Below are 13,527 nucleotides of genomic sequence, written 5' to 3' on the forward strand. Positions count from 1 at the left end.
TGGTCAGGGTGAGGGGAGGGAAGGGAGGGAGCGAGGAGGGGAGAAATGGTCAGGGTGAGGGAAGGGAGGGAGCGAGGAGGGGGAAGAGAGTCGAGAGGGGAGCTGAAGGCTCGGTCAAAGAGAAAGGTCTTGAGACCGGCCTTGAAGGAGGAAAGGGAGGAAGCAAGGCGAAGGCACTGGGGGATGGAGTTCCAGAGCCTCGGGGCTGAGAGGCTGAAGGCCCGACCACCAATGGTAGGGCGGTTGGGGCGGGGGACGTGGAGCAGACCAGAGCCAGAGGAACGGAGGGTACGGGCAGGTAGGTCGGGGGATAGTAGGTTGGAGAGGTAGGAGGGAGCAAGGCCGTGAATGGCCTTGTAGGTGAGGATGAGGATCTTGAAATTAATCCTCTGGGGGATGGGGAGCCAGTGGAGGCGAGCGAGGGTGGGAGAGAGGGGGGGAGTAACACAGAGAGAGAGGTGGGAGAGTAACAGAGGGGGAAGTAACAGAGAGAGGGGGGTAACAGAGAGAGAGAGGGGGAGTAACAGACAGGGAGTAACAGAGAGAGAGAGGGAGAGTAACAGAGAGAGGGAGGGAGAGTAACAGAGAGAGGGAGGGAGAGTAACAGAGAGAGGGGGGGGGGGAGAGTAACAGTGAGAGAGAGAGGGAGAGTAACACACAGAGAGAGAAGGGGAAAGTAACAGAGGGAGAGTAACATAAAGAGAGAGGGGGAGAGTAACAGAGAGAGGGAGAGTAACACAGAGAGAGAGAGAGTAACAGAGAGAGAGAGAGTAACAGAGAGAGAGTAACACGGAGATGGAGAGTAACAGAGAGAGAGTAACAGAGAGAGAGAGAGAGAGTAACACAGGGAGTAACAGAGAGAGGGAGTAACACGGAGAGTAACAGAGAGAGAGAGCAACAGTGAAGGTCTTCTATCAGGACAGCAGTGGCCCTGGAGTCAAGGGTGGAGGCAGAGAGGTAGAATTGGGTGTCATCTGCATACATGTGGAAGTCTGAGGATGATGTCACCAAGAGGGAGTACATAGATATTGAAGAGGAGGGGACCAAGGACAGAGCCCTGAGGAAAGCCGCACGAAACGGTGTGGGGGAAAGAGGAGAAACAGTTTGTGAAGATGAAGTGGAGGCGCTGTGAGGTACGATCTGAACCAGTCAAGGACAGAGGTGAGGTGAGAGGAGAGGCGGTGGATGACAATAGAGTGGTCGACGGTGTCGAAGGCAGCAGAGGTCAAGGAGGATGAGGAGGCAGAGAAACCCGATTGGAGGGGTTCGTGAAGGGAGTGGCGGGAGAGGAAGGAGCGAAACTGGGAAGCAACAATTCGTTCCAGGACCTTGGAGAGGAAAGGGAGGTTAGAGATGGGGCAGTAGTTTGGGAGTAGAGATGGGTCCAGGAAGGATTTTTTTTTAAGGATAGAAGTGATGACAGTGTTTTTTAATGGGGTGAGAACAGTACCAGTGGACAGGGAGAGGTTTATGATGTCTGTGAATGGAGTAGCAAGGAGGTGGAGCTGGGAGGTAAGGAGAGGGGGGTAGGGATAGGGTCGAGGGAGCAGGTGGTCGGTTTCATGCGGGTTACAGTGGTGATGAGAGAGGAGGGGGAGAGGTTTGAAGGTATGGAGGGAGGGATGGGTAGGGGCGGGAGGGGGAGGGTGTAGCAGATGGAATAGCAGAGGCAGCTGAGCAGATCTCCTCGACTTTGGATTCGAAGAAGTCCAGCATCGCCTCATAGTTGGCATTGGAGGTGAGGATGGGCTAGGCGTGAGAGGCGGAGGATCCAATTTGTGATGGAGAAGAGGAGCCTGGGGTTGTCCTTGGCCTTTAAGATTGTCTTGGAGTAGAATCACGATTTAGCAGAGGGAAGGGCGGAGTGGTAAGATTTGATAAGGTCCAGCCAGATCTGACTATGGACCATTACGTTTGATTTGAACCAGATGCATTCAGTGGGATGCAACTGTGCTTTAAGGGAGCAGAGGTGGCTGGTGTACAATGGTGACTTATGTGAATAGGAGACGGTTTGGGAAGAGAGGGGAGCAAGGGAATCAAGAGTGGAGGAGAGGGAGCTATGGAGAAGAGAGACCGAGGAGGGTAGGTCATTGCAGGAGGAAGCCCAGAGGGAAAAAAATTCAGATGACTCTAAGGCAACTTAGATGGAGAGGGGGGAGATTTTTTTCAGGTGCAGTAGGGGATGGAGGCGAGTTGGGTGGCGGTGGGGACAGGGATTGAGGAGTTAAGGGAGATGAAGTGATGGTTCGACATCGCTTTGTCGATGATGGTGATGTCCGAAACGGTGAGGCCCCAAGTGATCACCAGGTCGAATGGGAGAGCACGGACATGGGTGGCAGTGGATGTGGAGGGAGAGGTTGACCGAGGAGATAAGGGAGGAGAAGTCAGCAGAGGCAGAGCAGAAGGGGGTGAAGTGAAGGTTGAAGTTGCCTAGGATGAGGAGACGTACGGAGCAGAGGGAGAGGGAAGATAGGAGGGTGGAGATGTTGGGGATGAAGGTAGGGGAGGGCTTGGGGGGTGATAGATCGGGAGAATTTTGAGGGAAAGGTTGGAGGGGTGATAAAGGATAAGGCGCTCAAAGAAGGGGAAGGTTCCAGAGGAGTAAGGGGATAGGCCGAGCGGGGACCGGGAGATGAGAGCCACACTGCCACCATTGCGGTTAGGTCGAGGGATATGGTGGAAGGTATAGCTGGGTGACAAGGAGGGGGAGGACTGGTAGGGAGGGTAGGGATATGGATAAGGGAGGAGAGGTTGGTCCCCGGGGTCAGGGACCGATGAGCCTTGTGGTGAGAATGGGGGATAGGGCAGTCAGAATGGCTGCTGTTGGACAACCAGCGACATCTCCCACGGTGGGCCCGAAGGTGGTCCCGACAAGCTGAAACAGAGGGAGGCAGTGGGATGGTCGAGCAGCGATAGGAGTCGGGGTGGGGGTGGTGAGAGAGGAAGACCGAGCGGGAGTAGTGGAGGGTAGAGGACCTATAATGTCAAATAATTCTTTCAAAGCACTTCAGAGGGAATTACTGTGAAGTGTACTGAATATGGCAGCCATTTGCACACAGCAATGTCCCACAAATAACCATGGTAATTTACTGTATTTCCAGGAGAACACCACATTATCCACACTCTTGACTATCCACAGTTCCATTTACCCACAGTTAGCTGCGGAATCCACAGTCCCAATTCAGTTGCATGTGCTCTCTAATGTATATTCATCTGATTTTAGTCTTTGCCTTCTGTACTTTCCTAGCTGGTTGCAGAGCCTTGTTATTTAGGGCTTTTAGAGATTGTTTTCGCTATTCATTTAGATATCTTTCACTCTTTCTTGGTCTTTTCTGTTTTCTTCCTTTCCTTTTAACTTCAGCCTTCCTCTTTTCTGCTGTATTGTCAACAGGCCAGAGTTCATTCTTATCTTCATTCTTGCCCTTTCCCTCTTCAAATCTCGTTTAAAAAAATTCCCAATTCATTCTACGACTCTAGAACGACTCTACATGAAAGAGTAAAAGCAGAAGATTAGAGCTGTGTGAAAAAGTGAGAAACTAGTGGATTTGGCGCTATGTAAAAAAGAGCGAGACTGTGAGCAAGAACACAAAACATGAGCACAGTGAGACACAGAAAGAAACCAATAAATAGAGACAAGGACTAGGATTTTAGGACACTTCCATCGTGTGTGCAGCAGAGCTCTCTTTTCTGAGGGCAAACATCAAAGCTTGCCCTCCAGCAAGTTTAGCCATTCTAATGCAATGTTAGATTGTAGAGTCTCCTCTGACTCTAGTTCAATTTCAGCTAGAACACAATGTAATGAACACTATGATTTAACATCATCATCAAATGTGTTATGTCACTGACTGCGATTGTTTCAATAAAAGTAAAGAATGCTTGCTAGCCACTTTTTTCATGCTCTGCAACCCTTTGCTTAATTTTTATAGCAACCATTCATTCATGTAAACAACACATGGTTGTAGATAAAAGCAGAAGTCGCTGGGAACACTCAGCAGAGGTCAGGCAGCAGCTATGGAGAAAGGAAAGTGAGTCAACGTTTCGGGTCTATGACCCTTCGTCAGAACTGGGGCATGTTGGGAGGGAGAGGCTTTTAAGGACTAACAGAGAGGGGAGACAGGGCAAGGAGGACAAAAGAAAATGGGGTAGAGGACAGGGGATGATGGTTTAAAAAGGTGTTAATGATTTAAAATTTAGTGAGCACATCATCAAACACAAGAAGGGAGACAGATAACAAAGGAGAGCAGGGTAATAGGGAAGGACAAAAGTCATGTCGAAGAGAAGAGCAGAACTTCTTCAAGGTTAGGCAACCTGAAACACTGAAACAAAAGCTGGAAAAACTGAACCCTATTTTTGATTCTACTGCTAAATCACTACAAAATAACCTAGACCAATTTATCTGACCTCTTCCTATACTACTTTTTAAAATTGTTTGTGATTTATCCAAATGCTGATTTACTGACGAAAGCAGCGAGTAACCTTACCAATGAGATCTAGTTTGTGCTCTTAATGAATAGGTGAAATATGCAAAGATCATTAAAGGGAAGTCACAATTTGCATAAGGCATTTCTCTAATGCTGTGGGGGAAAAATACATTGCCACTTCTAATAGAATTGTTTCATCGAATGGGTGGTAAAGCTCACCCATCAATACACACTGACAGGCAATGTGTGTTATGTGAGTTGAAGAAGAACAGTTGAATAGCGACTGGCTTTGTTACAAGATTGAACAATGGTAAATGGTGCTGTGTATTTATTTCTGAATTATGTACTGAACACTATTAATTTTGGGGGGATCTCCAATGTACCTGGCACATGCATAAACCCACAACCATGCTTAAGAATATCCAAACCAAGCTGAGGGTTCCATGCATCTCACCTGTAAATGGAAATTCGAGAGATATTTTTTGGAATGGAACAGTCACTCTCTCTCTGGAGGGATGCTTCCTGCTTACCTAATTTCAGAAATTATTAGATGCAGGTTGTCAAGAGCCAGGGCTTAGGGATCTCAGACTGTGTGTTGGGGTACTGCTGGAGTCATTGATTATTAATGATTTTTTTTAATGTGATTTATAAATAAAACATCAGTTAATTACACCAGAATTTGATGAGGTTTCAAGATACACAGGAGCATCAACAATCTCCACATATTGGTTAGAAGGTGGTTTATCATCATAAAATACATCATCCCCTGATTTACCAATTTCTCTATGTCACAGTTGAGAAGCTTCAAACCAGATCTTTAGCATTTCATCCTGGGAAAATAAGAAAATCAGAAGAAAAGCTAAGTTGAAAAGCTCTTAATAGTTGTTGATAATCTGTTTCAGAAAATAATTATTGAAACCTCATCTGTAGGTCCTTGGGCCATACCCATTCATTCAGGACAGTTAGATATGCTACCAGAAGACCTAGCACTGCAAGACCTAGCAGTGCTTGTATTTCTTGATGCTTGTAACTTGTGTGAAGATACAATTCTATATAAGATACCAGTCAAAGTATGAAGGAATGTGAGAATCCTTTATTACCACAAGTATGAAACTTTAAATAGTCATTGCACCAACTATTATTACTCTCTGAGCATCCTATGCTTTGCAGCAGCATTACCAATCTCATAAACAGTATATTAGTACATATTAAAATAGGAGACAAATAGTAGGCAAATAAGAAAGCACGACAACAGGCCTGTGTGTAAAAAAAATTGAAGGAGTCTATCGATCAACTATACAGAAATTGTCTGGAGAATTGTCAGTTAGAACATCAGGAGAAATTCCTTTCTCTTTTCAAATAGTGCTATGAAATGGTTAACATCCACCTGAACATGACATGACCTCAGTTTAACATTTCATACAAAGGACACACTTCTGATAATGCACGCCTGCATTGGAGTGTCAAAGTATGAGCTCAAATGTGGGGTGTGATCCCACAATGTTCTGACCCAAAATGAGAGTGCTACCAACTCAGCCATTCTGACACTGAAATCACCTGTACAGTACTAGTACTTCCTTGTTAGCTGAGGAAAACAACGTGTTTAAAAAGAATCACTGAAAGGAAATGAATCTCTCCCTAAATATCTTTCCCAAGTCTGGGGAAAGTTTTCTGTTGTAACAATAGAAGTTTCTAGCAGTCATGGCAGACTTAGATCTGTTTTGGGACAATTCTGTGTAAAATAAGGTGTAAGGCCTGCATAGAAGTTGATTCCAACTAGAAAGTCTGAAGACACTCAATGTGTGTGTGTGGGGGGGGGGTCTCTGCTCATACTGACACTATCGTATAATAATAATCCTTGCATTTAATATAGGGCTCTTTATCATGTCTTTGAGACGTCTCAAAGCACTTCAATTATGCATGACAGGTGAGGCTGTCATACATAAGTGAGGCCACTTTACGTGGTGCACAAACCTGCAATTCACTATGGAATGCAGGGCGCATAATAACATCATACCAATTAATTATATTCAAACATCTCCAATTAAGCCTTTGTACAGCAGCTACAAGAATTTATTGCATATTATAGAGTAATAATGCACAGCCAATGCAAATGTAATCAATGCATTACTGTCAGAGCACTTCAATGGAAAATTTGGCCTGCCTAGTAGCAGATTATTGTTTAACATATAAATTAACATTAAAAAAATGCTCACAGTGCCAAGCTATGCAGTTTTAGCTGGTTTAACTGCAGCAGTACTTATCACACACTCTGGGGGCGCCAAGCCTTGGCTCTTGCCAACCTTTGCTTAATACTTTCCAGAATTAGGTAAGGATGCATCTCTCCAGGGAGAAAGTGGCATTCCATCCTGACAGTCTATCTCTGGGATTTCCAGGTGGGATGCATGTAACTCCATTTGGTTTGGATACTCTTAAGCTTGGTAATGGGTTTCCGCATGTGTCAGACACCTGGCTGACAAAAAAAATTCAGTTGACCTGAGACAAGCTTAATGGTGGTGAAGAAGCCCAAGTGGTCGTGCTGATAGAGACTGTGGTGCTCTTTGTGCTGGCATTTTACTTTTAAAAAATGCTAGTTTGCCCTTCCATTTCTGGTTGCATGTAATGAAATGGACCTGAAAACAAAAGAGTTAGCAGGGTCTGAGAGTCATGCCTCTATGTCAGGTTATTTTGTTCTCAGGCCTGTTTTCCACTGTTACATACATAGATGGGTAGGAGTGAAAATGCCTAGAGGCCATCAAGTTCACTCCTAGGAGAATAGGTACAGTGTTATGGAGGCACTTGATAGCAGAAGAGGTGCAGTGGCAGAAGCACCTGGTGGCAGAACAGGTACATTATGGAGACACCTGGTGGCAGAACATTGCAGTGACACCTGGTGGGCCAAAGAGATACAATGTGGGAGACATCTGGTGGCAGAACAGGTACACTACGGAGACACCTGACAGCAGAGAGGTACACTGTGGAACTGGGCCCGAAGTTTTCATTGTGGTCATATAAGACGGCTGTTGAGACTGAATAACAGAATAACCCAGCAATAGGTATTTTCAGACACAGGGCAATCATGTTATAATGTGGTGGTTTGGATCCTGCATTACAGTTCAGACCAGATTTCATTAAACAGTACATGTTTGTTATAATAATCCTTCATTGCAGGTCAGTTGAAAGTTAAGGGCATCTTCTGATTTGATCCACAAGTTAAGGATCACAGCGGCAAGACAGAAATATATTGTTTTAATCAATCAATATCAGTAAGCAAAATCTTTACTTATCGTTTTTAACAGATATAATAAATAATCCTTGCATTTGATATAGTGCCTTATCACGTCTTTGAGACGTCTCAAAGCGCTTCACAGCATATACTGTAAAGTGAACTGACTGTATATTTAGTGGACAAAACGCGGCAGTCAATTGCGCACAGCAGTGTCCCACAAACAGTCGTGGATTGAAGTGACCATTTTATTATTTTTTTAAGGAATTATTACCCCTGGAAAAGTGTTGCACATCTCTGGATTTAGAACAAAAGTCCTTTATAACTCACTTCCACAAACTGCCAGGTAAACTTTTGTTACATCTGCTACGTCAGTTAATATTCTTTGAGGTAGGTGCTAAACTGTGTTGCACTACAGTTGAATTCTGAGTTTTTTAAAAATAATCATGTCTATTTCACTATGTCCAACCATTTGGGCATTCTTTCTCATTATTAAAATAATAATGTCAGCTTGGCTTAGCTGATAAAACTTTTGGGTTAAAAGGTTATGGGTTCAGTTCCAATTTGGCACTTTCAGCTCAATGGAATTTAATTTCGGGCCAACATTTCAGTGCAGAGATTGTTGGAAGTACTGTCCTTTGAATTGGATCCTGTCTGTCTGTTCAGGAGACACTAAAGATTCCAATTTGCACTCATCATGTATTCACCAGTGCAAATTTCAGTACACTTTTGTAACCTCTATGAAATTTACTTTTGTATTTGCATGTAAAATCTGACCAAGATCCAAGGTGGATTAGTTGACTGTATAATCATGAATGCCATATAATAATCCTTGCATTGGATATAGCACTTTTCACATCCTCTAAATGTCTCAAAGCACTTCACAGAATATATCATAAAGTGAATTGACTGTATATTTGTGGGCGAAATGCAGCAGCCAGTTGACACAGCAGTGTCCCACAAACCAAATTATTATGTTTTTTTTCTTGAGGGATTATTATCAGGTGTGAGGAGTAAGGCAACTTGCCCAAGGTTTCGTCCTGCCAGGAATCAAACTCAGGTCTCTTGCTTGTGAGGCAAGGGCTCTAATCACTGAGCTATAATATAAAATATGTGTTACAAACACCTTTGGTAGTGGAAATGAATGATCATTGCAATTGTGAGATTTCTTACAGGACATAAATTTCATGAATATTATTTTAAACACAGGGAATATAATAATCTTTGTATTTGATATAACACCTTATCACGTCTTCAAGGCGTCTCAAAGCGCTTCACTGGTGAGTTATTTAAATAAACAAATTGAAATGTTAAATTTCATTTTATTAACCTATCCTGCTTACTACACATATCCAAAGCTAAAAAAAATTATATATAGCATAGAGTCCTTAAAATGTTTTTAAATTGTTGCACAGAAAATTCTATATCGTTGAAAGAACTTGTTTATAGATTGTACAGTGACATTACCATTATTTGCATCTTAATAACAGGCTTACACCAGCGCATGACAACGGCTAGTCCTGCCTGCTCACTTGAAGCTGGAGACATTTTATTTCACTGTGACTCAGTGGGTTGTTATAGAAATACCTTATGAAATTGGTCTGTAACGTGCTTCAGTTGAACCTTTGGACTGTTTCTCCATTGATAGTCTGCTGAGGATCTCTGATTGACAATTCTTGGTTCCACTTTTTAAACGGAATTGTACTGCGAGTACAATTAGAGAACTTAGAGTCAAAGGGCAACTGCTTTAAACGGCAACTTAATTCCCCACCCAGTAATGTGATACAATATACTGGTGGTGCACAGAACACAATAGAATCTCACCCACAACCGGATTATTATGGGAAGGATTGAGCTCCTGGTTACAGCTTTGGTTTCCGCCCTCTGTTGGTTGGCCTCAGTATTGCAGTATTTCTGATCTGCCCTCACAAAGAGAAAGCGGAGATGCTGGAATTTACAGCTCACTCAAGCGCCTGGTCACTAGGCTCAGGCTGGGCTTGCCCTGCCGGAGAGGCCATCTGACATGACTTCCTCAGGTGGTCTTGAAGAGTTTGTCTCAGGTCCATATTGCCCTTTGATAATTTGGGGCCTAGAAGACAAAAAGGTCATTGACCTGAAATGTTAAATCAGCATCTCTCTCCATAGCTGCTGCCTGACCTGCTGAGTGTTCCCAATGATTTCTGTTTTTATTTCAGATTTCCAGCATCTGCAGTATTTTGCCTTTTGGGGCCTGGAAGAGTTTGTTGGGGATTGGGGTTTATCTGCGGGACAACCTTTGTAATCTAGTGGAACACATTGGGTTTAATTTGATTAATGGGTGTGAGCAGGCCTAATCTCACTCACCAATATTAAAAAGAGAAGGGAGTTTCTGCTTGTGTCCTGATCAACAACCCCTGAATAAAGTTAATCATTCACTTCATGGCTGTTTGTAGGACATTGCTGTCTGGAAATTGGCTGCCATGTTTTCCCATAAAACACATAGACACTACACTTTACAGTATATTGTGTGAAGCTCTTTGAGATGTCCCTCTGACATGAAAAGCAAAATGCCAAATGTAAGATTTATTTATTTAACTCCTAGCTGAATAAATACCATGCTGTATGGTTGTGTGACTCGGTCACCATTCAGGGTTGAAGATCCTAGTGCCTATAGCACAATAACATTCAGTCTCAATTAAGGATAAATTTGGAGAGCATTTGTCAAAGATAGGAGGTTAGTACCAACTCAGAACGTTCAAAATACTCTAAAATTATATCAATAGGTAAATTAAATTGGGGATAAAAAAATATACAAAGTTAACCAAAAAATAAGGTACATTGTGATGAGTACAAGAATATATGGAAGCAATCAAAAAGTTGATTAAGAGTTTATAATAATAATACCTCCAAAACCAAAAACAATAATAAATTGGTCATTTTCAATCTACGACTGTTTGTGGGACATTGCTGTGCGCAATTGGCTGCCGCGTTCGCCCACAAATATACAGTCAATTCTCTTTACAGTGTATTCTGTGAAGCGCTTTGGGACGTCCTCCCGACGTGAAAAGCGCTATATCAAATGCAAGGATTATTATTATTATTTGAATTGGGACATCCTCCTGACGTGAAAGGTGCTATACAAATGTAGTTTTGTTGTTGAGAGAATTGGAAAGGATTTTACAACAGATGTAAAACATAATGCCAAACAATAATTTCAATAACACAATATTGAGACATGGAGGCATTATATCAAATGCAAGGATTATTGTTATTATTCACGTATCCACTTGGTAAAAGGTTAGATTGTAACCTTATACCACTTAAAACTCTTCATTCCCCATTTTAAGTTTCTTTCTCCCCACTCCCTTTTATCATGAACATCCTCTAGCTCAAAGCAAGACAAGCAAACTCATACCTTTGCCAGTACTTTTCTAGAACCACCTAAAATGAGGCACTCATGTCTTAACCCTTATTAAGGAGTGGCAAGGGTTATATTGCAACTGTGTTATGAATTGAAAGTCAAATCTATACCTATTAGCTTGTAATACAACATAATTAAATCCACCTTGCCTCTAAAATAGCTAAAAACATATTTTTAAAAAACATTTCAACAGAACTGTTCTCAAACTTTAATTGTCCAAGTACACAATATAAGGATTAAATGGGAGGAACAAAGCAAACAAACACGTAATTGTCATGCTCACTAAATTTACAGCAACACACAAAACAACTTCAAATAGTCTGTTCACTTTACAGTATGTTCTGTGAAGCGCTTTGGGACGTCCTCCCAACGTGAAAAGCGCTATATCAAATGCAAGGATTATTATTATTATTATAAGGACTGTGATCTGACAAATTCTAAAGAAATACAAACAAAAGTAAAATTAAGTAAAATGCCTGTTTAGTTCAGCAATTTTCCAGGACATAAACCAGAGCTGGAATTGTGAAATGTCTGTGGATTTCCATTTGAAAATGACACACCTCTGTCTAACAATGAAACCGAAACTCGCATGAGATTAAAGAACTGAATTGAAAAATACTTGCACAATGCAGTGCCTCATCGCTTTGTTGAAATGTCTCAAAGCATTTCCAAGATATCCAGTCAATTAAGGAGTTGCCATCATGAGTCACGTCACCATATTTTGATTGTATTGCCTAATATGGTATTGTTTGAGATTCCTTAATGGACAACATATCCATTGCAGTAACTTTAATTGCAGATTGTAAATCATGTCAGAAGTGGAATTGAAATATTTTTTTAAAAAAATTTTAAGTTTACCTTTTAGAAAGACTTAGTCGAGCCCCAAACCATCCTCACCTGACACAGGTGGAGGGTGGTTTTCAGTGTAAGATATTGTTTACCTCTGTAGAGACCAACTGTGTGCTGAAACTCATTGTAACAGTTCAACTGTTGCCCCATTTAAGATCAATTTAGCAGAGACCAGGATTCAAGGCTGAAACTTTATGATCTTTTTAAATTTAGGGAGGACAAGTTTGCAGGGCTATGGGGAGAGCACTGGTGAGTGGGATTGAATTGGATAGCTCTTTTCAAAGAGCCAGCACAGACACGATGGGCCAAATGGCCTCCTTCTGTGTTGTATAATTCTATGATAACTCATTTCTCATCTGTGTACTACAATCAGCTGTTTTCAACAAATTATTTGCATACTCATGGGCCTGTCATTTATTTATTGCACTTCTCTGACAAAGGGCACAGAGCATTATGTTATTTTGGCTTTTAAAAGTTCTCTACTGCACTGCTTAAAAAAAAACAATTTACATAAACCCAAAATTTAACCAGTCTAGAGGAATTATTTAAATGGAGTTAAGGCTATTTATCCCACATTCCCTTGCTTCCTTCAGGGCATGCCTCAAGAGCTTCCTCTTCAATTGTGCCTTCAGCCACCCTTTGCTCTCCACCCTCCCTGATCCCAACCCCCACTTGGATCCTAATCTGACTGTTCAGTGCCTTGGGACATCCTCCTGACACAAAAGGCACTTTACAAATGTCATTTTGTATTGTATTTCATCACAGTATATTGTTTCTGCTTATAAATTCCTGACATTGTTAAATAATTACAAATACACACAAATGACTTGTTTTTAAATTACTTTTATTTCTTACTTATTGCATATTAGCATAACAAAACAGATCTTCTAAAATACTGTACGTTCTTCAAATGGGTACAAAGATTGAATTATTCTCTATAAAATTAAGGCACTCAACTGTTTTGATCAAGCATTTTCTTCATATTTTACAAGTTCTTTCAATTAGTAAGCATCACATTTGAAAATGTCCCTGTGCAATAAACCAAGAATGCATCATTGACAGCAGATTTTGCCCTGGCTTCCCCTAAAGTGATGGAATGGTGGTCAATGGTGAACAAATCACAGGTTTAGTAAATTCTCAGCTGAACATTTGAAACACAATACATACAATACAGAAAGAACATTAGTTTGTCAAAGGGTCAGTGTCACTACACACAATTTGAGCCAGTTAGACAATTATGGAAATGTTCCAAACTATTTTAAACAATGGTTAATTGCAGGAGTCACAAAGGAAGATCTTAGTATGCATAAAAGAATAGTTGTGAATGCAACAACTCAGCGAAGATGAAATCATGCTGGCACAATTCCAATTTTTTTAACCCTTCCCCCAACACATAATTCTTTCTAAGTTGTTATGTGACCAATTAAAATAAAAACAACACACTATTTTTATAGTAATGCAACTTACGCTAGTTAGGTATCTGCATTTCTGTTATACCAATGTACTTTTCTATAGACACCATACACAATCACGCTCATAAATTTAACACAGACTTAAAACTCAGCTGTATTTTATCTCATACTTTCCTCAATCTTAAATTCTTAGATCATGTATGTTTCTAAAATGAATCT

Source organism: Callorhinchus milii, unplaced genomic scaffold (genome assembly GCF_018977255.1).
Source record: "Callorhinchus milii isolate IMCB2004 unplaced genomic scaffold, IMCB_Cmil_1.0 Scaffold4, whole genome shotgun sequence".
NCBI classification, from domain to species: domain Eukaryota; kingdom Metazoa; phylum Chordata; class Chondrichthyes; order Chimaeriformes; family Callorhinchidae; genus Callorhinchus; species Callorhinchus milii.